The sequence below is a fragment of the Pipra filicauda genome, unplaced genomic scaffold (assembly GCF_003945595.2).
Source record: "Pipra filicauda isolate LSUMZ 115617 unplaced genomic scaffold, ASM394559v2 scaffold130_size2058158_pilon, whole genome shotgun sequence".
Classification (NCBI taxonomy): domain Eukaryota; kingdom Metazoa; phylum Chordata; class Aves; order Passeriformes; family Pipridae; genus Pipra; species Pipra filicauda.
The window spans coordinates 1,623,631-1,651,584 of NW_024103774.1; the positions used below are offsets into that span (position 1 = coordinate 1,623,631).

General features: G+C 36.9%; 1 long non-coding RNA gene across 1 annotated transcript; it reads right to left on the reverse strand.

The window, feature by feature from the left end:
* Positions 1-28: 28 nt before the first annotated feature.
* On the reverse strand, positions 29-27,954 carry LOC120322565. Its single transcript, XR_005562342.1, has 5 exons — positions 27,865-27,954; positions 13,173-13,211; positions 5,338-5,407; positions 3,239-3,399; positions 29-148 (listed from the first exon to the last, which is right to left on the reverse strand). It is a non-coding gene; the product is annotated as an uncharacterized LOC120322565 (long non-coding RNA).

A 27,954-nucleotide genomic window follows, 5' to 3' on the forward strand; every position in this document is an offset into this window, starting at 1 on the left:
TGCAGAAGCTTGATTTTTCACCTGTGACATTCATAAGCAAATGCAAGCTCTTGTTCTAAAAAAGATATAATTAAAGATGTCTTGTGTTTAGCCCCAGCCAGCAACCAAGTACCACGTAGCCACTCACTCACTCCCCCACCAGCAGGATCTGGAAGAGAGTCAGAAGAGGAAAAGTGAGAAAACTCGTGGGTTGAGATAAATACAGTTTAATAGGGAAAGCAAAAGTCATGCATGCAAGCAAAGCAAAACAAGGAATTAGTTCATTGCTTCCTATGGGCAGGGAGGCGTTTGCCACCCTCAGGAAAGCCAGGCTTCATCATGTGTAATGTGACTTGGGAAGACAAATGGCATAACTCTGAATGTCGCCCCATTCCTCCCACTTTATATACTAAGCATGATGATCTAGAATAGATATGATATAGAATATCCTTTGGGTCAGTTGGAGTCCCAGCTGTGTCTCCTCCCAGTTTCCCACAAACCCTCAGCCTCCTTGCCAACATGGCAGTATGAAAAGCAGAAAAGACTGGCTCTGTCGTTTCTTACAGCAGACTGTAAGCACTGCTCAGCAATAACATAAACATCCCTGCATTATCAACGCTGTTTCCAGCACAAATCCCAAACACAGCCCCATACCAGCCACTGTGAAGAAAATTAACGCCACCCCACCAAAAACCAGTGCAATTGCCCACAGTATTTATTAGGGTTTTTTCAGCTGATGAGAACAATAAATAAACCAACTGTGTACTATTTATTTTAAAATAATAGATATCATAGGTTCTTTTCCAAGAGGGATACAGTCGTTCTTTGTCATGTAATGGTGATTTAAACTTTCATAAAAAGAGAATCATAGAAAGGCTTGTGTTGGAAGGGACCCTAAAGATCATTTATTTCCAACCCCTTGCTGCTCATCCACTGCATGAGGTTGCTCAGAGCTCCATCCAATTTGACCTTGAGCATTTCCAGGGATGGGGCATCCACAACTGCTCTGGGCAAACCATTGCCGTGCTTCATTAAGAGGGTTTATATCTCAATTTTCAACATGCTGCAGGGGTATAAAGTAGTATTACTAAGTATATTACAACAGCTACAAGTCACATACGCATATTTAGATGACAAACTAAACCAGCTGCATGTAATTTTTATCTGGTAGAAATAAAAACACCACCTGGCTCTTCCTCTCTGTTAAAAGCATTTCAGGAATAGACATATCATAGGGTATGTGACAAATTGATTTTTACAGCTTTTGGATTTATTGCTTGGTGTCCTTTATTCCATTATGAAGTCTTTTAAAGGCCTATGATTAACATAAAGCAACATATGAAGTATTATTTTATACAGAGGTTTGTTCAAAGACATTTGCTGGTCTAAACCCTATGTCCTGCACTGATTTGAGACTATGTAATCCTCAGGGCTGCTTGTGATTCTCTGCCTGCCTGCAACCATCTTCCTTCCCCACTTCCCCCACCCCCCTTTACTAACTACCAGCAACTTCTCTCATTTACCTAATTCTGTTCATGACCCCAGAAGAGATCATTGGTCCCAAACTGGCAACACCCTTTGGGCTCCTGATAGTACTCTCTAGCTCCCCCAAGACCATTAGATTGGCTAGTGCTAGAAATGAGGAATCCACTATCTGCAGCATGTGCAATTCCCTGCTTGTCAGGAAAATAAACAGGAGGTGTGCCCTGTTCAGTGTGAGGGACCTGCAATAATAAAAGGTCCATAACTAATAGTTTTTCCTAAAAAATAAATAAAGAAAAAGGAGCAGCCAACTATGTTACCTAGACATTAGATAAAGGGGTGGAGGGGGCAGGGGACGAAGGGAATCCTAACGGATGCTCTCCCTTTGACTTAATTCGAAGTTTGAACTAAAGTGCAGACATGTTCATGACTTATTCATATCAGGCCATATGGATGAAAGTAATGCCTTATTCCTGAAATCAAGATATTACGCAAATGTACCTCTTTACTTAACTCTTGTTAAAAAAGTTGATGTGACAATTCATAACTATAAACTAGATGATTTCGGTGTATACTTGCTGCTATCAAATCTAGATCTCTTTGAGCCTGAGATGCTGGTGGTGTTGAGAAAATAGCATTAACAGGAAAAACTAATTTTTTTTTTTACAATTAATAACTTACAAATATAGACAGATACTTAGATGAACTTTTTTTTCATTTAATTTAGGAATAATAGCACAAATTCTAAATCAAGGACATCTCCACTGCTCCAAGTGATTAAAATATGCAATGCCAGAAAGACTAATTTATCAGTACAACTACTTTCAGCCATACTATAAGAGCTAATGCTTTTTTTAATATGCTATTGCTGTTATAAAAATTCAAACCACTCATTAACTGTCTGTAACAATTTTTATGGATTTATTGCTTAATTAGGTTTGTACCTTTATTTGACAGAGGTTATTAAATACAGCATATACTCCTCTCAAGTCTGTGTAAAAGCCCAAGTCAGTTTTTATGGGAACCTATATTAAAGCGCAATTCAGTGGAAAAATAAAATCTCTTAATTCACTTCAGGGAGTCTTCTTATGGCCTATTATAACAAGTATCTATTTATTTACATGCTTTCATAATTTTTTTCTGACATTTTTTCTGATTAAAAAAAGATATGTTTTTAAATACTAAATTATGATTTTTCTCCCTCAAACACCCATCTGCTCCTTCTCTGTGGTGCTGTGGTTAAACAATGTTGGATTTATGGTACCTTCCTCAGGGAAAGATGGTGGATACTATGAATGTCACAGTCCCATTTCTCTTAAGCCCAGGGAAGCAGTGCATGCCCCAACCCTGTGTTCAAGGCCAGGTTAGATTGGGCTTTGAGCAACCTGATCAACTGGAAGGGGAGTTGGAACTAGATAACCTTTAATTTCCCTTGAAACTCAAACCATTATATAATTCTATGATTCTTCTGGGACAAGCAGGAAGGGAACACTCTTTGTCAGCGGACATCTAATCCAACTTCTGACTTCAAAAGTTAACCATAATGGACCAAAATAAATATTTTCCCAAATGCATACAAAGAGAAAAGAGAATCATCCAGAAAAATATCTGAAGGAAGCAAAATTAGTTGTGCTGATTTTTTTTTTGGTATGAGATTTAACTATGTCTTGATAATAAAATGTCAAGGAGAATTAGTAGTTAGACAAATTGACCTCAATTCTGCATGTCATGCTCAACATGTATTGCTACATTGAAGTGAACATGGTGTAGGTTTTACCTCCAGCAATGGCTGTCCTGTCCCACCTCCACAAATAACCACTTGCCATGTGGGACAAGACCCTGTTATTCAATCTGTCCAAAGATCCTGCAGCTAGTTTAGTGTCAACCCAGTGTATTGCCATGGAAGAGTCGCTGGCATTTCTCACTTAGCAGACATGCCTGTAATGTGGGCACAGAAACAGAGGTCTCATAAGCATTTCCAAGTCTCATGGAATTATCCTAGCCAATATGATATTTCTGGCTGGCAAAATAGTATACTTCTCACATGAATTTTATTGACCCTGGCATGTAGAAGGAGAAACACAGATAATAAAGTTACAGAGGATATGAAAACTATGAGGGAGAAACACAGGGATTAATGACAAACTGGCAAGCCTTCAAAGTGCTCTGAGGTCTCTGGTGCTTAGAATGAAATTCAATCCTACTGAGGGCACAACAAAATGCCTATGCTTCAGTGTAACTTTGTTTAGGAAGCTTAAAACTCTTTCTTATGCTTCCCCTAGCATGGGCATGAATTCCCAACTTCAATACGTAGTCTGAAAAGACTTTTTTTTTAAAAAAGCTGAGTGAGAAAAAAGAACCAAAGAAACTAATTTAAATAATTTTGCACTTTAAAAAACCCACTGAAAGTGCTTTGAAATCTCCAGTCTAAAAGAAAAGATTTATATAAAGCCAACAGAAGTGGCAAGCAGTTTCAGGGCAAAACAAATATGCATAGTTTTCAACACAGATCTAATATTTAGGAATAGGAATAGCTGAAAAGAGAGACTAATTGTCATAACTACGCCTAACAAATGTTTGTGGGAATATATTTATGGGCCTAAAAAAAAGGTAATAAGGTTGAAAACTCATCACATTTCAAAAAGATTGGTTTTTGTGTTTCTTTAGTCAGACAGAGGTCCTTGGGAAGCAGAAACATTTAGAAAATTGTTACTGGTGTGTAGACATTGGGGCTTCCAAAGCACAAAAGAAACAAGAATGTAAGAAGTCATACATTTCAACCTTAGAAACTATAAATAAATGAAAATATTGAATGATAAAAACTTACAGGTAACAAGGATTTCAGAAGAACCTTTAACAGGCTAATGACAAGCAAACTCACCTACAACTGGACAAAAATATTTCCATTATTGTCCTACTGGACTGGGTGTTATGAAGTGGTATTTGACTGAAATTGTAACACCAGGCTAGACTGTCTCTCTCCTTGGAAACCAGGTTTGAGAGCAATATTTTCAGTAATCTGTTGGTAAAATTTTTCCAAATGTAATCCAGAGAGATATGACAACAGCCTGTTAGGGCCTAGGCTGTATATCTCCTCCTGTGTCCTCAAGGAGAGGATCTTGGAATTATGAATGCAAAGACCTGGCTGTTTCTCTCCCTTGTATGCTCCCCTCCTAAAAGCTCCTAGTTCTCTTCTCCTACAACTGTAAGTAGCAGACAAGATATTTTTTTCTCTCTCCCATCCCAACTGCTGTTACCTCCATGTCTGCCATACTCTGTTTTCTATTATCCACCTCAGACACAGGAAAGAAAGCATAAAGAAAGGAGAGATGTTGGCCAACACATGGGCAGCAGTGTCCCCGTGTGCACATGGGTTTTAGGGACAGAGGTTTTAGCCTATCATCTCTCCCTCGACTTGGAATCTGCTGTAACATAGACTGTCAGTTGCATTTAGTGAGATTATTCTAGTGCATGAATTTACTGCCACAAACACTGGTAAACATGAAAGTATGAAGGTATTGAAGTAAAAAATAAGTCATGTCAGTATAATGATGGTACAAACGAGGATGAGCCTAGAGTTGCTGCTAAAGGGGACTAACTCACACTTTGGTTTTATCAATATTTTTTTTCCACCTTCCCAATCTGGTATTCAGTATCCTCTATCCTTTTGTGAGGAGCCCTTTAAAGATGCAATAGATTTCAGAGCCTAAAAATGCACTATGTCAGTTATGATTACATTTCCGAAAATAAAGTTCCAAAGGAATTTTTTTCCTAAATTTGGCACCATTGCTTGATAATTATGAAGGCTTTTACACAGAGATAATTAAGTTTTAGCCTACATAAGGGCATTACAAAGAAATCATACCTGCAGCTTACCTCTATCACTGACAGGGAATGGACTTGTAAGTCTATATCCACAGGACAGGATCACATCAAGACTAGCATCCTAACAAAAAAGGATTTTAAAATTTTAAAAGGCAAATGGCTTTAAAGAGAGAACAGTAGCAATTTAAAATAGGTGGAGCCTGCCTAGTACCCATTCAAACATAGAAACACTGCACAGTTTTCAAACCACTTCTTAGTTGCTTTTGCAGACATTCCTCATGTTATTTGCAACACTGAGGGAAAAAAATATATAGAAGAATAATTAATGACATTAGCATATCTATTAGTAATGTTGATGAGCAAATAGTTATTCCTTAGAATTCTGTTCATTGGTACATACATAACACATTTTTTATTTTTAATTTACAGATTTTTGCCAGTCCACCACAATTTCTCAGGTAGATACATAAATAATAATACTTTTAGTCCTTGACTGGACAGGTGCAATTATAGAGCTGATGAACCACCAATTCCTTTAAATGGAGGAAACAGATAAATGGCATTAGAAATTGGAAAAAAAAAAGTCTCTTTCCCATTGTGTTCATTGCTTGAGGCAAGATTCCTTGAAAAATTAGACTTTTGCAAAATTTATTGACTATGCTATGCTGGAATTTTAAATTTAATTTTGTCTCATCCCATTCTTATAAAGAAATTCTTCATGTCTGGTCTTAACTGCAACAATGAAGCTAGATATTTGTGTGACTTATCTTGTTGTCTAAACTGGCATAGAGAACAAAGCCTTCAGAGGCCTTCTGGCCCACATGTTTTATATTGTTTCAGTATGCATGAGCTTAAAATAAAATATCAGTTGCACATGAAAGTTTAAAATTTACCCTCTATGATCATATATTTATTTAAAATTTATTGGAACGCACATATAAATTTGGAGCAAATATACCTAAAGCACATGGATCATTTTTGTGAATTCTCCAGACTAGTTTTTATATCAGGAGCTCTACACTCATTTATTCTTTTAAAAATACCCTTTCTGACCTGTCAGACTCCAGCACTCTGCTTTCAAGACTCCCTCCGGATCTATTCTACACACTTGACCCAGCTTATCTGGGAAGCCATAATCTTTTATGCTCAACTCTTAGATCTCTTAAGGCCAGAAGGGACCTCTATGGCTGTGTCATCTGTCTGCCCAAATATAAGCACAGAAGCCTCCACCCATAATTTCTGCCTTAAGCCCATTGCTTTCATCTGAATGGTAACTTCTCTTTTACAGAAGACACGTAATCCTGAAAGTCAAAATAGGCTGTAAAAGTGGGCATTGTCAAATCTCCCTGAAGCCTCTAGCAAACTATTTAATCAGAGGACTCCAGCACTGTAGCTGTTGTCTAGGAACAATTGTATTTTCTGCCACATACTACATGATCCAGAATTTGCTGTTCCTTCTCTTGCATTGCTTGAATACTTTCCACTGGACAGATTTTAGTTCATCTCAGAGCAAGCAGTGCCTTTGAACCACCTCTCGTGATGGGTTCTGCATATCATGGCAGGAAGTAACGTATAAGAACTTTCTCTTAACAACACCTAACACTTTCTCACAGGACGGAAAGTTTCTCCTGATCTTCTAATACTCCCTTCAGTGTCAAGGTGGGAAGGGATAGATAACTAGCAGGACTGCCCTTTGTATATATGTGGTGTGTTTCCACACAGCGTGATTATGTGGCTACTTTTTGTTTTGCTGCCTGACAGGAGCCTCTGCTTTGCCTTATGAAGCATCTCAGAATGAAGGGAAAGAACAATGTCACCGGGGAAAGAGGCTGAAATCACAGTAAGGCAAGTGTACCTGGTTTGTCTATACTGTCAAGTAGCTGCTGCTGCAAGAGAGAAGAGAGGTTTAATCTCCCATGTGCTGAATGCTCTAGCTGTTATGCTGGATTACTTTTAGACATGTTAAGCATCATCATAGCCTTCAAAAGGATAATGACTGTCCTAAAACTTTACCTTCCTCTTTTTTCCACTCATGAGGTTATTTACATGATTATGGCATTTAGCATTTGACCCAGTTATAAATTAAGGGTACATGTCTTTATTGTGTAATAGGAACAGAGAGAAAACAGAGCAGTCTAGAGAATATTTTCACACTTGCCAGAATGAGAGCACATGCAAGCCTAGTAATGTGAATCTTCCTCACCCCACAGGTTGGGTTTATCTCACAACTTTTCTACAATTCACTTCACCTATGACTTCCCACACCATCCCTACAGACTTGAAAGGTATCAAAGACAATATTGTATAAGACATTTCTCTTCAGTTAGCATTTGTCATTCATGTAATGCACAAATTTTCCTTCTAGAAAGGACATTTGTTGTCTATAAGGATAATTGTACTATAAATTTCACCTATTATGTCATATACGAAGCCCATCTGCAATTTCTAAAACTCTACAAGGTTCAACCCAGAAGCAAGACCTACCTTTACCATGTTCCTTAAACGTATCTAACAAACCCCTATCTACAAATAGCTCACAGATAGAAGGGGTTATAAATCTAAAGACAGGATGAAGAAGAAGAGCTATGAAATAGAGACCCATCAGGTAAAACAATGAAGTTTACTTGTAATATGTCTACATTAGGCATTGCTAATTAATGAATTAATTTCAAAATATTTCTAGGGTTTTTTGATAAAATGGGCTATATCTTTAAGTTTTCATTGATGAGTGTTGAAAATTTGTAAGCAATAAAAAATATTGCCATCTACAAGATAAGCAATTTTTCCCTCATTAAAGGAAAAGTAGCTGAGCCTATAAGCATAGAACAGATGTCTACTTTATTCTATGCCTTAGGAAGATTATTTGACAAATAATACAACTGGGAAAACCATCCCTTAGTGTTTACACTGCCTGTATACACTGCCTGTTAAGTACAGCACTGATGTTACCATTCCTTGCTTACAGCTGTTGACAAGTTTACACAGTACATTGTGATGTTCTGGATGATGTCTCAGAAAGCAAACTGAAGAGCTTAAGCAAATACACATCAGAGTCAAAGAAATTACAAGAACATTTTGTGGTTGTGTTTTGGGGGCTTGGGGGTTACTTTTCTGCAGAAGAAATAATCTGGTTTTTGTTAGATTTGTAATGAGCAGATTCACAGTAAGAATAGATAAAAATCTTTCTAATCTAACAACTACAGAATACCCTTGATAATAACTGAACAACTGTTAATGAATTCATTAGCATATAACAAAAGAAAATAATAGCCTCATTTAGCCATTTCGCACATTATTTCTGTGCAGTTTCAGCAACCTTTTAAAATGTGTGAAAATGAGGCAAATCTTGGATTTTAAGTAATATATTAATAATCTTCACTACATTAAAAAGTATTAAAATACACTCTTTTTCAAAAATATAACCAGCTATTCTCTTGGCTTGTTACTGAATAAATCAAAAGTGATGGAAGGAGAGTCCCAAAGAGCCCACAGTTAGAATTTGGAATACATTTTTTAAAAATCCAATTTTGTAGCTAAAATGTTTTAGGTCATGGCATGGACAGTATCTAATAGTTTTTTAAGATGTAAGACTGAGGCCCTCTTGTAACTGGAATAGAGATTCTGATGATGCTGTAATGGTATATCTATAAAGGGAACGGGCAATACAGGCTAAAGAACACTGTTATTTGGATACCACTCACTCATGCAGTTCGTCTAGGCAGAGAACTCAAGAATCCCATTTCACTTCTTTCACATAGCAATGAAGAGTGAGTGGACAGTTTTGCCCTTTGTATTACACAATAAACTGCATTTCATGTCCACTTACTTTGTTTATCTTTCCCAAATTCTGTCACACGCGTCCTTCATTATTATTGCTTGTAATGTACTTATGAGAGGTAGGACCCCAGTTACCTAGAGTAGCTCATGAAACTCCTTTTGATTTTAAGTGTCTTGAGATATGCTGTTTTGTTGATGTTAATAAGGAAGTTCCAGTTTGTTCCTGATGATCTTATTAGCCGCATCCCATCAGTAGACACAATTATTTGGGATCTTTCCCCAGCCCTCAATGAAGCATCAATGTCAGGACTTTCCTAAATGCAGCAGCCAGCCATTATGATCAATAAAGAATGAAGAAAAATCGACTGCTTGTGAATGGCACATCTGAGCAATCTATGTGAAGGTTTAGAAGGTAAATAGAAGATAAAGTACCATGATTCTGACAAAGACCAGAAAATGTTTACACTTCACCTTTCACTCTACTTCATGAGCTTTAAAAGGTCAGCAGCCTGTTTACACAAGGGAAGCACTTCTGGTTTGTGGGTATCTATGAAATACTGCAAACACTTAAAGTTGCTTTTTCCTATCAGTAAGGTGCTATTTTCCTTCTCCAATAAAGGACAAAATATGTGAAATTTTAGATTTAATTATAATTTAAACTCAAGGGGAAAACATGGTTCTCCTTTCAAATATGTCTAATTTTAAATATGTCTAATTAGGGATGATATTTAAGTAGAATTTACAAATGTATTTGTATATGCACCAATTTATACATATAAATATACACATATGCACTCCAGATACAGGTGCTGTGCAAATTAAACAATGTTGTCTTGTAAGTATACACAAATATACATGACTTTGGTTTGCCCAACAAAGAGTATTATAGAAATACAGGTGTAAAGAGTGAAAGAGTATGCCTAGTCATGTGGCCAGCACACACCCATTGTTCAGTAATTCAAAGAGAAAAAATATAAAAAATTTCTCCTTTCCTCCAGAATTAGCAATATAACTGGCTTGCCTTGAATGCAGAAACTTCGCAACACAAGGAAGCTGTAGAGGATGTATTCACTCTTCCAGAGGGCTTCAAAGCTCAGAGATATAGTAAATTCACCTGAATCAGCCAGTAGATAGGAAATGTGATCTCAGAATTGCCTTAAGTGGAGGAAACTGCAATTTAAAAAATCCCCTCTCCTCCACCGAGGTGTGTACATAGCAAGTAAGGCATAGAAGGAAGTGATAAACATTTTTTTTTTCCGTATTACATAACTATTGTCTTCTCTACTCTCTGGGGAGCAGTGACAGGACCTGAGGAAACAGCATGAAGCTGTGTCAGGGGAGGTTGTTTGAATATTAGGAAAAAGTTTTTCACCCAGAGGGTGGCTGAGCACTGAAACAGGCTCCCGAGGGAAGTGGTCACAACACCAAGCCTGACAGAGTTCAGAAAGTGTTTGACCAATGCTCTCAGGCACATGTTATGATTCTTGGGGAGGTCCTGTGCAGGGCCAGGAATTGAACTTCCATGATCCTCTGCTGGACCGATTCTGTCACGAAGAAAGCTTACCATGGAAAAGTATTAGTCTTTTGTAACCTTTCATAATCTTGACTTTTGTTTCAGAAGCGATTATTCTGAAAGGGAAATTTCGATGAGAAAACCAAACTTTTACCCCATTTGAACTCAAGATAAGAAATGTGAAAGGTGGGAGAAGAAAAATCATCATGGCATAATATGCCCACTGAAATGCACAGTGGTTTTACCTCTGAGAGCACATTTGGAAAGCCTGACTACTTCTGCTGACTCTGGAAAATCTCACCCAAAATGCAGATTCTTGTAAAGCAAACCATCAGTCAAACAAGTGAGAAGATACTAATTCCCTTGTACCACTGAATGACTTCAATACAATTTTGTAGCAAAGTGCTACTGGTGAATCAGGCAGATTAGTTATATGTGTGCGTACACAGTTTATTGGCTAGAGAAAAAGAATTTCAAATTACTTGAAACACATGCTTTTGCTTTGTATCTGTGCGAAATACCGGTCTTCATGGAACTAAAATTTTGGATGTAAACTGCCAGAATTCTTCACATAAATTATTCACAGTTGATAATTTCACTGGCTCTGGTACCAAGAACAAATAACACACTTTAAATACACTGCAACATTATATGAGCCAAAAGAGTGATGCTTCCAGCAACAAAATCACTGACAGTCTTGTAAAGACTGTTTGGCTAGCCCTTTAATGCTATTACCACCAGTACATCCTCTGAGAGCTTTGACTGGACAGGTCACCTGGCTGGTGACAAATTGTGGCACTTCAGCCCAATTTGCAGATTTTTATTCAACTCTGCTTTAAGCAGCCTTGTCCAGGAGGCCAGCACTGTCATGCAATATGTGCAATGAAGCACAACAGTAAAAGGATGGTATGACTGGACTGAGTGATGAATAGAGATCAGTTTGTATTGATGGACAGTATTTGTGCAGACACTGGAAGTTCGTCTCTATCCTTCAGGAAATCATAAGAGATGGCTGGAGGGACACAATATGGTTCTCAACACAAAGTTCCTATAGACAGTGAAAAGGTCACTTTTTCTCCATTCACTGCTTTTTTTTTTTTTTTGTATTTACTACAGTCCTTAAGATTTCAGTTCAGAAGTATCAAATTCTTGCCATTTTTTGCTTCCAAAAGTTCAAATTGCTACATTCCCATAAGTAATGCTTCTGATTTTATCTCATCTCTTGCTATCATTAGAAAGGACTTCCAGTTTGCAGCCACATCTTAGCAGAGGCCAAAACTGGGAGTTTGGCCAGTAAAATGTTTTTTTTATTACTATTTTCTAACACAAGATATACTTTAGGTCCAGAACAGAAACCTGTTTTAGCTTGTCAATCCTTCAAGATGTCTTCTGGTGAAATAAAATTTTGAAGTCAGTAATAAAACTCACACTTATTCTAATGGGACTATGATTTTCCGGATAATGAGGGCTGAAAGTATCAGAAGTAAATACATTCTTCTAAGGTTTCTCATCAACTCATCAGCACAGGAGGGTTAATCAGCTCAGATAAGTATCCAAAAGGAACTGGCTACCTAGCTGAGTGAATTCTGAATGTTAATTCTCTGCAAGGAAAAAAAATATAATAGGTTAAGTTCATAACCTCGTCTCTAGATTGAATTAGGTAAAATATTATGATGAGGTGATTTATAGCAATTGAAACTCTACTCCTATGGAGTGCAAGGATAGCAAAGATTGGTGAAGTAGCATGTTTTTAAGTATTAATCAAGGGTAATAAAACTGATTCCACTGTACAGATACAAATGATAAAGAAATTTAGGTAAAACATATTTTTTCTTCATTAGAGCACACATTAATCTCTACATGTTTTGGGGGAAAAATACTAAGATGTGTACGTCAAAAAACTAACTAAATAAATATGAACCAGAAGCAACTGCTCAGTGCATTTTCAAAGACTCTTTTGCACAGTATTTATGTTTGGCAGATCACCAGACAGCACAGCCATCAACAAACACTGAGAAACTGCCAACATCAAGATTAAAGAATTAAATAGCCCAAATGCACCAAACTCTCTTCTTTGAAGGTTTATTAAACTTTAAATAAGTTCACTGGAAATTAGAAATCCCATTTGTTCTGAGCCTTTTTGTGTCATGCTCCCAGACAAATGCAACACTCCATCTTTCAAAGGCAGGTATACTAGACAGCCCTGATCCACAAAGTTAGTTGCACTAATTTCGCTCTACCGTGTGTCTTTGCAGCAATCATGACTGCCTTTGGTCCTGAAGAGCCCACCTATTCTTAAAGGCATGTCAGGGAGGTTGAACATGCTCTATATCTCACAGCATCAATCCTTTTCTCTCTCTTTCTGTCTCAATAACTTGACCTTCTCTAGAGCTATGTAAGCTCCCTCAGTCGGGGTAATTATCCACTTAGTGAGTGGATAATCTCCAATGAGTTAATATCTTCTGTTGCATCTGTTTGTATACACTTTTGATGTCTTGTCCCACGTTCCTCCTCAGGAGAAAAAAACAACTCTGAAAACCTAACTGGTGCATGATTCTAATACGTTGAAATGAAAGCCTGTCATGACAGAACTCACCAAGAAATGCTGATCCCACTGAAATCAGTAGAATGTGCCCTGCAATGCAAAAGAAAATCATAAGGGGCATTTTAGGTTAATGCACAAACATCACTTTCTGCTGAGTTAAGGCTGTGTTTACCTTAAGGCAGGGCTGTCTGTAGGTAAACTGTACTCAGCCTGATAAGGCACCAGCAATTCTAAAGGCTCTTGCATTGCTGGAGAGCCTCCCGCAATTCTGCTTTTTCCTGTGAACTGTCAGACTGTAGTTGCAGAGCAATCGTGCTGCATTTCATGGATGAAAAGAGAGCATACAGAACTAAACCTGGCAATGCTAGAGGTGGCATCTTGCTTCCTACTGATCAGACTTCAGTAAAATTACCAGATTTCCATCAAATCACTTTGTGTCCTCAGTTAAAGTTAATTGCAAACCCTTGTCAAAGAATGAAGTTGCTATCATAATGGACTTGTATCGGCATCTAAAATTAATGATAATATACCCTGTTCAATGCCAGGAAAAATTAATATTACTGTAGTAACAGTTAAAGGCTTTCTCAGAACCATTAATTTCTACATCTACATAGTTTATTATTTTTTCAATAGTTTTTTTTACCCAGCATCTTGTAAACAGATCCTGAGATCTGATTGAAGTGCAAAATATTCTTTTCTGCATGTTTAGTCATTGAGAAGTCCCTCCTTTTGCTCCAGATGAAATCTTGTCTCTGCATAAGTGAGTGTCAAAATTAGCGTTGAGTTCATTGTGACTTTGAATTTCAGTGCTAGTCTAATTATGCACAAAATGCTGGCATTTATAAAATATGGCGTAAACTGTAGAGCTAAAAGTGATGACTGACAAGACTTTGCATGTGGGAAAAACAAAATGTAAAATATCAGAAAGGAAATACAGTGCTTTGGAAGTTTATTTGTTTGGTCATTATAACCCAGAATTTATTTAATCACTTGTACCTTTATATTTGTTGGTTATGCTAAAAAAAAAAGAAAACTTTTGGCTGTTTCTCAAATGAAGAGGTAATGTTCCAACATTCATTTTCAGCCAATTTGGTCTGGGTCTCTTTTTGGTACAGAGGTTAGCCAGGACTGTAAAATCTGTTTGCACTGAAGTAATATTCATATTAATGAGAATCGGTCAAATCTGTCTGGAGAAAATAACTTCTAAAATGTGCACAGGTTGGTACTATTAATTTCAGTAACAACAAAGTAATACTGAAATACCTTCCTTGAGAAAAAATAGGTTAGATCTCATTAGAAAAGTTAAGACTGTATAGAAGCATCTACATAATGTGAACATTGTTTAATCTGTACTACCAGATGTGCAAACAATTTCACATAAGATGCTGCTCCTCCAAGCAGTTCAGATGTATGAGTGTATTAGAAATTTTAGACTTACTGGCTTCAAGCCATCTATTGTTTTCAATAAATTGGATAGAAATGGAAGGCAGTTTCATCTTACACTAACCTTTTACAGTGTTTCTTGCCCTCTTGCGAATTCAGTGAACCTTCAACTGGCTACTATAAATTATCCAACTTTCTGCATTCATTTTCAGAACTCTTAAAGATTGTACCTCTCATTTTCAGAAGAAAATGTATCTTTCATCTTAAAGCTCATACCTTTCATCAACTACTGCACCATCACACGTTATTTCAGTGATTAAGTACAGTTATGAACCAGGACATGTTACAAAAGGCCACCAGAGCATTTAAAAATTGAGCAACTTGAAGGAAATTTATAATAAGATAGTCACACAATAAAGGCTTTTATTAATTTAATCATAAAATTCCCTTATTTTGCATGTTTTTGGGGTACAGAAAGCAGATTCAATTTGAAAGTAAGTTATAAGTAAAGTGATAAAGTAGTAATGAAAACAAAGCATTTCAAGTTACAATATGTAATAGCATTTTATCAGGTTGTTAGACAGACCTATGGATTTTATTACAGGTTATATTCCTAGCCACCGCTTGTTGTTAGAAATGAGATGGGTTTGTTCCGTTATTCTTACTATAATTTTTGCTCTTTTTTAATGCATTCTCAAGTTTTATCAACATACACAATAAATACAGTGGCTCTCCTGATTTCTTATCTAGTACTAAGTTTTTTTTTCTAAGGACCTCCAGGAAAGTTGTGTATTGTTTTCCATGAACCTCAGACTTCTTAATTAGACTTACACTTAGAAAACAGTTTTTTATTTTTCACCTTCACAACAGTGTTGAAATTTGATAAAGAGAGAATATGCTGATATAGAAATAAGAAATAGAAATTAGCCAATTACATGCTGATAATGGAAAAAGAAGGTACCTTCTATAGATATCAAATATTTAGCTTCTCCTCTCATTCTCATTGGATGGTCAACATCTTCTTATGCTAAAATTTTTGTAAGTAAAATGTCAAAAGTGTAACTTACATGTTTTATATCTGTGCATTACCACAAATGATTATTTTTAATGTATTATTTAATCATTTAAGTATTAATGAAAAAATAGATACCTGTGAAACAGTATGGTTACTTGGACAGATGTGATGGCAATTGAGAGAACATATAAAATTGAATGAAACACATGAAGCATCCATTAGAGTACACATGGAATCAAAGAGCATGACAAATCAAGCTGGGTGAGAAACCTAAAAACATTCGAGTTAGTCACCCACAGCTAAGAGCACACACTGTGTTGGACATATGAAAACAAGAAGGAAAGTAAATAGAATTAAAGAAAGGGAAGCAATTTCTGAAGGCACTCGTTTTGATGTCTAGAAGGTGCTGCTGAAGGACTGGTAATTTTCTATGACTGAAAATATGTTCGAGAAACTACAATTTGACATTTTCCACCCCACTCCATCTCACACATTTCTGCCTGTTGGTTCCTACACCTGTAGCAGATTTCCTTTTGGCCTTGGAAACACTAATAATGCAAATACTTCAAAAAGAAGCACCCAGCACTAGAGGCTTCAGTAAGATCACCTCTCTATAAAAGTGGTTTCTTAATTTTTCTCCCCTCAAAATCATACCCAATATCCTGGCCATTCAGCAATCTAGTCCACCTCAATAGTGTGCACAGAAGTTATGAATATATATTTAATTTGGTGTATAAAAATCACAACATGTTATGATCAAGTTGACTTTTGTCAAGCATTAGCGTAACCAGTGAGTTCTGCCTGTCTTCTCTCCAGGAGAAGAGTAGGTCTATTCTGTTTGGTCCACAAACATACAGGGATTTGTAAGACTTCTACCTTTTCCTCAAATTTGATAAAAACTAGTGAATAGGTCTCACAGTTTTTGGAAAGAGAGGGAAAGTTCATGAAACTGGTTAATGAACATCCTGCCAGCACTATCACAATAAATATTACTCCTTTAGGAAATCAGGTTAGAAGTACAAAAGGACACAAAATTTTGGAGGGAGAAATCGTCCCAGTGTTTACTCGCACCTGGTTTAAGGTTGTATGTGTTGCCTGTCTTGTTTAATAGGTGGGGAATATGGAGCTGAAGAGAAACACTCCTCACACACACCATTGTCAGTCAGAATAACCTTAATGCTGAGTATGGCATTTTTTTCTTTACAGCTGCAATTTCTATTCCTGCTGGGTTAATTTGTGGTTTGAAAATGTCTTTTGCATGAACGAGCATTTTGCTAGTAGAGAATGATTGTGCCCTAGAGCTCTGCCTCTCTGCATTTCGTCATATTATGTAACTACTTCATGTCTATAAAAGCTATCTTCCCGTGCAGTGTGTACATACCTCTTCTCCCCCCCCAAGGAAACAATTCCCTCCTTTGCTGACAGCTTTTTACCATTCGCACCATGATTCCTTCCCTCTTTTCCATTTAAGCTGGACCTGCCTTATCCTTCTAGTCTTTTTCATCCCTTCAGAATGTGAGCAGGCCTACCTAGAAATTCCTTAAATTCATTTAGTAGTTCTGTTGCTTCTGCTGCCTTATTGAGAAATAGAGATTTTCTTGGCAAGACAAGTATTTTGAGGACTAGATATGAGTCATGAAGTTAATGAGCAAAGACAGCATTAAGTCCTTATTATAAGGCATTACAAATAAAACAGTGGTCATCCTGCAAAAATTCTAGAAAACATATAAAAATTTTATTTTTCCTTCTCTCAAATTTAGACACCATGAAGTGAGAAAAGTGGATGTAGGAAGCTGACAAAATCTACCATTCAAAAGCAAGTGGAGATGCATATTCTTTAAGAAAACATCATTGCCTGAAGTATTCAAGGAACTAGTAGCCATGATTCCCTTGATATTGCTGTCTCACAAATACATAAAGACAGTTAATGAATGAATTTAGCTGTCTGGTTTTAGGACATTTTTAACCACTAACTATTTGCTAATAACTCAGTGCTGGAAGAGATAACATTGCCAATGGCATAAATCAAAGCCTAGTTATGAAGAATATTTCCAATATGCTACCCTTTATTTGAAATCAAAATTATTACTCTGCTTTCCTTAGACTAAAGCTTGATATTCAGCCACAAGATAGAAACACAACCCAAAAGTAAATATGAAATGTATTGGAATGCCAACCTTCTATTTATGAAGACAGAATGAGAAGGAACAGCACCTGGGTTTTTGCCACGGTTGTATTTCTTGTTAGCCAAGGAGGAAGAACGTGGAAGAGAACAATATTCTTGAGTGAGTTCAATTCCTATGAGCTGGGTGTTTTCCACAAACAGGGGTGGTGTTTGGATGATAATGGTAGTTTGCAACAGCAGATTGCTAATATATGGCTGATACAGTATCTCCTTTGGGATGCTGGAGGCAGAAGTGCAATTTTAAGAGATTCTTTCATGCGGATTTAGGAAGAAAGCTGCTCTTAGCTCCTGGGATTTGGAAAATCTTAAACACAAACCTAACTCCTCTGTTTGAGCTCTTTTTAGGGGAAAGAGCAGGCATACAGACGTTATGTTTTTCCATGCCACTTATAGCTGATCATTAGGGCAGCAAATTTACTATTTCCCTCCTTCCCCTGTGCAGCCATAAGTGGGTCACAGTCTGAGGAAAATGTTCCAGGGTGTGAATTCAGCCACTTGTATAAGATTTTGTCTATGCAGGGCAAAAATCTGAGCTTTATGTAATTCGTACAGGGAGTAAAAATTTGTTGCATTGGGAATATTTGTGAAGAACTCCAAAACCTCCTGGATTAACTGGCAATCTTATAACACTCTGTTCTGCAGAAAAGTTTAATCATTAAAATCCTCCAAGCACAATCTATGTGAAAACACAAGCTGAGAGGGAAGGGGTTGATTGAAATGGAGACAGGCACACCTCAGCAGTCAAACTAGATTAGGACTCTAGCTAGTCTAGTAACATGCCTGCAGGAATAATCAGCACTGGTGGCCTCCCATAACTCCCCCTACAACTATCCCTGGAAGATACCTCTTGGCAATGTGCAACAGTTCACGTTTGTCCTGGCATCCAACTGTCATTATTTTTGAAGACACTCATTTGCAAAGAATCCCAATGGGCTCCTTGTGTCATGCTGGCAATGCAGTCCAAGTGCTGGCCTTCAGCATCAAGGTCCCTCCTAGCTGCACCATTAGGAGTTCTTTTCAAGATTACACAATGAAAAATTTTAAACACAAGAAAACAAGAAAAAAAGAGTAAAAGTGCTTTACTCTTTTCTGGCACTTTTGTGACTGCATCTTGTCTCCTCTGTCCCCTCCTGGTCTCCTCAGTCCAGGAAGGACACTGATGGGTGAGGTGTGGGCCCAGTTCAGTGCCTTTGGGATGGTGAGGGGCTGGGGCACACAATTACCAGAGGGTAGGCTGAGGAAGATGTCTCTAGGGCATCTCTAGGGCAGTGAGGAAGTGGAACAGGTTGCCCGGAAAAGTTGTGGATGCCCCATCTATTGAAGTGTTCGAGGCCAGGTTAGATGGGGCTCTGAGCAATCTGATCTAGTGGAATGTGTCCCTGCCTGTGGCAGGGGGTTGGAATTAGATGACTTTTAGGGTCCCTTCCAACCCTAACCTTTCTATGATTCTATGATTTTTATGTCAGGGATTTTTTTTTCTAACCTAGATTATAATATCAGGAAGTGACTTCTGATGCTAATAGTCACATAATACTGACCTGTGCCTTGTTACAACATTTCTAGACGAAACTAAAGAAGGTCATTAGCCTCTTTCCAATGCTCGCCTGTGAAAATAAGCTTTTGAGGCAATAGATTTGGACTGATGCATAACCTAATGCGATTAATGTGCTGCACTGTGGATGCATTAGTGAATGTGGCACCAAGGGCAATGCATGCTGAAATTTTGTGAACTATAAGTCAGATTCGTTCAAGTTTCTCACTTCTGTTGCACCGCCTGAAACTGTCATGCTTCACTCAGGCATGGTAATGGCTAAGAGAGTTGTGCTGTAATGTTTTGAATAGCTGACATGAGTAATGGCCTTCAATATAATCACATGAGGTAAAGCACTTGCAGTTCTTTGTGATGTTATGGTATTGGTCTGCATCTCATTTATCTACAGCAAGCCAGGTTGCTTACAGGGAGCACTGCACTGCTCTTGACAAGAGCACCTCATAAGAACTAATTTCCATGTCTATACACTTTTGCCATACATTAGCAGGAAATACATAAAGCATTGTTCAGAGGTTTGCACACAGAGAGCCTTCGTATTGAAAGCCCTGGAATTGCATTACTATTTCTCTTTTAATTTTTATAAATGAAACAAATGGAAGCACCTCTTCATGAACGCAAATGAACTAAAACTATATTTTTCTCACGTTATAAGAAATAAACAGTATCCTAATATAGATCGTTAAATCTTGCCATCAGACAAGCAATGATTAGCACATCTGACCATTGTATTTCACAAGGATGATTCAAAATCAGAATCTGGGTGGAAAATTCTCACTTTTGAAACTCCAGATTTTTAATAAACTTTCAGTGTAAATTTGAATCGCTTGTAAAATCAGTGAGTTTGAAAAAGATTTAACAGTGGAGTCAAACTAGAGTTCTGCAAAACTAAAATTCAGGTTTGACCATAAAAGTTATGATGAAACTAGGATTTTAATACTAGAGTTAAAAGTCATACAGCCTTGGTTTTAACTGTTATTACTCAAGTCTTAATTCTGTGTTACTGACCAGCTACTCAGAATATTGCAAGCACTAACAGCATGCTTCTGATGTATATTTGTCTATTTGTCTTTTTCCTAATTGTAATCCACATATTAAATTTGATTCATCTTCTTTTAATCCAACTCCTCTTCAATGTGTGATCACAGATTTCCATACAGTTTATACTTAAATGTTTTGTTTGATTTGTTTGTCAATGGTCTTTATGCATTTAGTTGAGTAGAATAGAATAGAACAGAAGTCTTCTCTTGTATTAATTGTTCATGCTTGCATCATGCTTTCATTTTTGCATTTCTAAAGAAGGTATAATACAATGAATAATGTGCTTTTTGCTCTTATTAATGTCTTATGCCTTTAAATATTCATGTTCTTAATAAGGCACATTACTTAATATAGAAATAATCTCTTTTGTCTAAAAATATCACTTACTCATTGGTGCCATGCTAGAATTTTGTAGCTTTAATAATTACATAGCAAAATTAAATCAATAACCTAATCCAGCAATTCTCATTAAATATTTAATATGTCATAAAAAAGCTGATAAAAGCTGACTATGACAAGAATGTGATAAATAAACTTGAGAATATACCTCAAGATTTTTGGAGGGAAGGAGGTTGATTTTTTTGAAGCTTTATGAAATGTCTTCCTTCATTTTGCTTTACGATCAAACCAACCCTTTAAGAAAAATATTTCTACCCTATCACTATGTCATAACTACCCTTTTCTAAAGATTAATATTTTCCAGTGATTAATGCTTAAATTCCTAATGAGAAAGGGCAACAATTTCAACTATGATACTTACTTAAGAGGCCAGTCTTAATTCCTTCCTCTATTGAGAGCAGATACCACAGACTCAAACTTGAGTATTCCATATGCCAAGTAACTGTACCTGTCATTCAACTGCTTTTCTCCTTAAATTTTGACCACAAACAGCATCCTAGGTCCTAGGATCTAGGATCTTTCTGTCAAATGGCATGTCTATGTTCCTGCAGAGTAAGTTTTGACTGCAATAATTCAGCACTCAATGGAAGCAATGGCTAAAATTTCCAAATAGAGGATTTTTAGCAAAGTAAGTGGACACAATTTGTTTGGGTTTGGTTTGGAGGGGTTTTTAGGGTTTTTTTTAAATGCGCCTTGATCCAATTCTGTGATCATATGCATAGTGTCCCCTAATGATATATTGGATTTTGTTCTCAATAATGTTAAAAAATAATGTTGTCTAATACATAGTTGCTCTGATTTTTTGTTGTACCCTGGATCTATTTTGGAAACCCTTCATTTTTGGGGTAAATGTATACATCAGGCATAGCTTTTCGGTTTCTGAAATGCAACATAAACATACTTAGGGCAGTCACAGGAATTTTAAAGCATTCTTTGAATGTGAACAGATTTTCCAGCTCAAGAATGGAGCGGATATTTTCTTAACAAAATTGAAATTGAAAATCACATTCCTTTGACTGGTTTGACTGCTATTATCAAGGCTTACCTCTTGAAATGTTACAGCACATGCCTTATGACATGCCTGTCATCTGGGCCCAAGTAATTTAAATAAATGATTGAATTTACAAACACACATTCGCATCTTTAAAAATATGAAGGCAGAAAAATATCTTCTGAATCTTTATCCAGATTTCAGCTAGTAGGATTTATCTGAAGGAAGTTTTTTGAGGCATGTTTGTTCATTTTTTTTAAGAAAATACCATCTCAGACAGAATTTTTTTACTAAACTTTTAACACATTGTTTCCTCAATTGGAGAGTGAAATTTCCAGCCAAATGAGAGGACAGTGCTTGTTGTGTCAGTATCATAGTAAAAAATCCAGCTCAGTTCCTGAAAATCTCAGGAAGGACATTTGGACAAAGTACTGTAGAACTACCTTTGTACATCATTCTCTGTTGGAATAGCTCCTCTGTATGCTAACAGGTAATTATGCATTGATAGGAGAATCAGTCTTAGAAGAAAAACTTCACTTCATTCTCACTCAACACACAACAGCACCATAATCTTTTGGTTCTTAGTTCTTCTGTTGTTTGAAAGAGTCTCTGTCTGTGAGATTTGGTGGGGGAGAAGAATTGCAAAAGTTTCACTCACAGATTGATGTGGAACCAAAATGAACACAGAAACACTAAGACCCTTGCAAGTGGAATTCAGGGAACTGTTTGATTTGTTTTGGCTTTTGTAGAGGAGAAAATAATGATAACAGCAAGCAAACAAACAAAATCAACCCAGCTTTTCCTCTAGCAAAAGGAAAGAGAACCTCTAGCTTAAGTGTCCTTGCAAATGCCAGCCCTCAACTTTTCATGTTCTCATACAAAAGCTCCTTCATACTTTAAAAAATGCTCCCCTAACAAACAATTACATACTGTTTTGTTTTTGCTGTTGTTAGTACTGTCAAAACAATGTAGACACAGATAATTTTCTTCCCCTGCAGCTTTTATTTCTTCATGTCATTTGTTTATGATTTAGTTTACTAAATCTTTCTGAGAAGATATAAGAACATCCCAAGAACCATGTGGTGCTTTGACAGGTTTTAGACATGTTATTTTCAAATGTCACAAAATTCCCCTATAGTCAGTATTCAGCTATCCTTGCCTCTGTTAACATTCCTTAATCTGCCTTGGCATCCTGACCTTGCAATGTTTTGTCTGATAATTTTCAGCTTTTCTCTCTTTCAATCCTAATTGCCTCTGCTCTATGAGTTTTCTTACACACCACTTCTTATAGCACTCGAGGCAGAACTGGCAGAGATGTCACTGCTACACAATAGGGGTTTCAGCTGCTTCTAATTTGCTCCCTCATATACAGAAGTGTTTTCCAGAGGCACTATTTCTCACCATTATGTAAAAATATGATTTGTCTAATGGAAATAAGCGAATGACAAACATTACTTTCCAACATTAGAATAGATAACTTGTAATAGTGAAATAATTAATTCCTTTGTAACATTTTATTTCTATATTCCAATTATAACGTTAAAAAAATCAATACTCAGCATTTATTTTACATTTAAAATGGAGTTATGAAGTAATACTTGATGTTCTCTAGAGCCAAGATTTGGAATACAGGGACCCTGTTTGATAGATGTCTTATCTCTGAGCTTTATACTTATAAATCTAAATAAAAAAATTGACCCATTGAACTAAAAGAAAGACAAAACCTTTTCAGGAAATGCAGCACTTTCTGCGGAAAAAAAATCTTGGAAAACTATTAAATTATAGTCAGGTTCAAGTCTTAGTTCCTCTGTCTATGATGTCACCATGTCTTTTAAGACTAGAGTGTTTTATTTTTTTGGAATATTTTTAATTGCATTTGCTTGACATTAAAGACATGCTTTTTGTAGATATCTGCAACAATTTGAAAATCAGCAAAAACTGTTGCTTTTTCTTCTTGTTTTTATTTACATAAGAGAAATGGGAGCTTTATGTCACACACATACTTATTAATTCTAAAAAAGAAAAACTAGGTTCCTTGTTACAAAGTCATGTATCAAGTATAACAATATGTCCTTCCACTGTTATTATTTGTGTGTTTATTTTCTGCATTATAACAATCAAAACTGGTGTTGCCATCAATAATAACACTGTTATTTACAATACATTGGATTTAAGAACATTGCTGAAATCTCATAAATAAATCAGATTGCCAGGAAAGCTCAAAAGAGAAAATTAGAACACTGCATTGCAAAAGAGTAGCTGCCAGTTTAATGTTAAGATGTTAAGATGTATGGGGTATGAAAACAGGCCACAGAGATGAGATTAGGACAAGTCAGAATCCATAGTCAGAATACTGAGTATCCTAGCAAACAAGTGATTTATTAAGGTTGTAATCAGATCTGAACTCTGGGAAAACTGAGAGATTCTACATTAATTACTGTGGGGGTTAGTTGAAGGCAAATGTCATGTAGGGCTAAAGGTTAGAGGCAGAGAAACTAAGCAGTAGAGCATATTTTTTCAGAGGAAAAATAAGGCCAAAGACAAACACCGGTGCAGGGCCCTTGGACAGGTGTGAGGAATTGTAATAAGGTCAGAGCTGGCATCCAAGCTAAGACCAGAGCAAAGAAAAAACAAAGAACAGGAATCTGACAAAGCCACAGCATTTAAACTACATCACGAAATTGGTAGAATTCCTTCATTTCTAGATAAGAAATAAAGGGAGTGATCCCTGTATTAATGAACACTGTGGAAAAAGATTGGAATATCATTGCCAAGGTGGGTCTGACACAGGCTGACAATCATGGCTCTGAAGTCTTTACTTTCAAAAAACTTGGGAGCAGCCATTCTGTTTTAATTTGAAATTCTAATCTGCTGCTCCACTTCTTGTAAACGGATGCAGATATTCCTTGCCACTCAGTCAGCAAATACTCCTCTAATTACATCCAGTTACTAACACAGATAAACTTTCTTCCATGCACAGACATTCCCTATGATGAAATGATCTCGTATTTTTCACAGCAATTAAAAGACCTCCAAGTTTCACAAACCGTCTACAAGAGACACAAAAGGGAAATAATAAAATGGATGAGAAATATATAATCTCTGTTAACTGTTGTGATTCCTACCTTCTGGAAGATGGACAAAGATATTCTTCCTTCTTACTTAGATAAAGCAAGGACCTTTGTAGCCCAGCTTGTCCCAAGAAGTTCTGAATAGAGAATTAAACCAACAGAAAATAATGAGCAAAAAACCAATTGAAGTTTGGTTGCATATTGATTTTAAGGTTTTTTGCTTCATCTATGAGCATCCCTGTGACAAGTCCAACCGTCTGAGTACTTTCTAAACCCTTCTGAATTATTAGCCCCTTCCTGGAGGTGGCATGTGCCTGAGTCACATAGTAACCAGCTGAGAAGAGGTGGCATGTGTTGTGATTATGCCAGGGGGTTGCAAGGATGCTAGTCTCTCTCCTTTATCCACCATCAATTTTCAATGATCTTAAGAAATTCAGTGTCTTTGATCGTGGTTGAACATGGCCAGCAGGCATAAACATCCCTGCAGGAGAAGTGGAAGACTGAAAAGCTGGCAGATGGACAGTGCAATTCCATATGCCACATTTCCTTAGAAAAGCAGGCCAAAAAATATTCCAAATCCAACTCTGAAATGTTAATTGTGCAAACAAAATCTGTTCTTAAGAAGCTGAGTGTAGCTTGCTGTATTATTAAAAAAACCAAAGCAAAGCAAAGCAAAGCAAAACCAAACAAATCCACAAAACCCCAAACTGTTACTTTTTGCCTGTCTCCCTTTATTCCTCTTTAGCTCTTATAACTCACTCTCTCATATTTTGTACGGATCAAAAGAAAAGCTGAGTGTTTCACTTCAATTACAACTTGGGTCAGTACCCGTATCAAGTCTAACAGTAACTACTCAATAGGAAAACAGCAATGGACTGAAAGAAAACTGCAACTGCAGAATACTTATGTACCTGTTTTCAATATTTTATGTAACGCTGCACTGTAAGGCTGCATATGTAGCCTCCTATTTCCAGCTTCCTGATGATAAACTCTATGACATTCCTTTCAATGTTTTAATTATCTTATTTGTCCTATTCTATGATCATACAGGGGCTATACACATCCGCTTTTAGGCAGATGTTGATGTGGGCAGAAAAGTTTTGTCACACACATGCAAAAAGACATATTTGTTTATAAATAATAATGGCATAAGATAATTTTTTTTTATCTTATTCATAGTGATAGCTTTTTTTCTAAAGTAAGAAGAGAGTGAAAGGGAAATATTTGAGAGTTCATTTCTCATGTTAGCAGAAAGTTTGCCTTATTCTGTTAATCAATCTAAGTGGTATTCTAAATGACTATTTGCAGCACTGGATTTCTCTAACCATTAAAAGAGACCCGTAGTTCTATCCTAAACTGTGGAAATATCATCAAAAGCAAACAAACATTATTTGCCCTGATATCATCCCCATCTGTTATTTGCTCAAATGTTGCTGCAGCTAGGGAAATAGGGGCTAACTTGACAGATATTAGGACAATATCATTGCTTAAAGGTCTTGTTTTTCAGTAGTTATTAATTCCATCTCATTTTGAGCTCTTTGGACAATGTAGGGGAAAGGTCACTCTGTAACCTTGTTTGGGAATAGATTTCCCAAAGTTAAGGGACTGCCTGTTTTAAAAACTCTCCAATTTCAAAGATTATATCTTTCCAACTGTCAAGTTCAATACTTTCCTTCACAGAATAAATTATATTTTGTTCATAGTGGAGGAAAAAGAAGTTAAGTAAGTATATAGGCAATGATATGCTCAAAACGAAGTTCCAAGGGAGCCTGTAAAAAACCCCAAATTAATAAAGAAGTTCTCCTACCCTAAAATAAAGGTTCAAGCACTCCTTTTTCCAGGTGGCAGGTACATTTTTCTAGAAGTCACAATCAAAAAACCAGGTAAAATGCAGATGTCTGGTATGGTAATCCACAGAAATGCAGCTGTAACATCACTGCAGCTTACTGCTATAACTTGCTTCCTTCTAGCCTTATGAGTGCAGAGTCAACGTGATTCATCTTGTTTATGCCTCCTTTACACCAGAGCTACGGCCTGTTAAAGGAGAGCACAAACATGCAACGTACAAGGTGCTCTCTACCATGTGCAAGACGAGTCTGCACACTCGGTGCACAAAATACAGATCTGTGTTAAGTAGCACCAATGTGCTTTGAGACGTAGAACCACTGGTGTGACATGAAGTCCCCCTGCCTGCTGAGTCATAACCTCCTTGGGAAGCAAAGGGAGTATCCACATGATGCTTTGCAACCAGCATGGTAGAGAGGTCATGCAACCACTTTTTATGAGGGAATGAGGGAAATATACTTAAATGGCTTAGCAGGAAAAAAGCAAAGGGAGAAAGTGGCCTATAGTCTCCTTTGCGCCCCTCAATGATGTCCATACCTGCAGGTACAAGATATAAATCTGCCTTTAAATACTTTATTGCCAAGGTATTTATCTAACACTTGGCACCTGTATCCCAATCAGACTCTATTGTTCCATAAACCGTGAAGGCATCAGCAGGATTTTAGAGAGCTTTCATGTGTGTACATTATGTATTTTGCATATGAAGAATGACAGACTGGTTTAAGTGCTGGCTGGGATTTGGCCTATGTCAGGGAGCACTCTGTCAGCATGTAAGTAACCCTCCCCTGTGGTCTGTGCTTTGCCATAAAGAGACAACTTTCCAATCTGTGACAGGAATTCATTCTCTTCTCTTGGACATAGGACAGTTGACTAAGGCTGAGTCTGTCAAAAGGTGTTGTTACCATTTATTAAACATCAATAAAAAGTCAGTTTAGTGGCCAGTGACATCCTGGCACTTTCAGGAAAGGTTTAATTAAGGCTGTTATAATCATATATGTATCAATCCATTCCTCACAGCATGAATGCTGATTTGACTTCCAAATTCTTACCCCCACATGGCCAAAACCTTTATTTTATCAAATAGTTCTCTATATGCTTCCTGCAGTTGTGCGTCTCAGAACTTTGTTCCACCTCACAGCAGATGATCCCATACTCTTTTTGGAAATACCGTTGTTTAGAATCTTTAGGATCACTGTTTGCTTTAAAAGAAATTGAGGGCTAAAGTGGTATATGATAACAATAAAGACCTTTTTATGATAATTACCTCCACTCTAGATTTTTAGGAAGTGACTGCACACTCCCCCAAAAGGAAAGAAGGCACTCTGAAAAGAAGCTACCCTGTCTTCATCAGGAA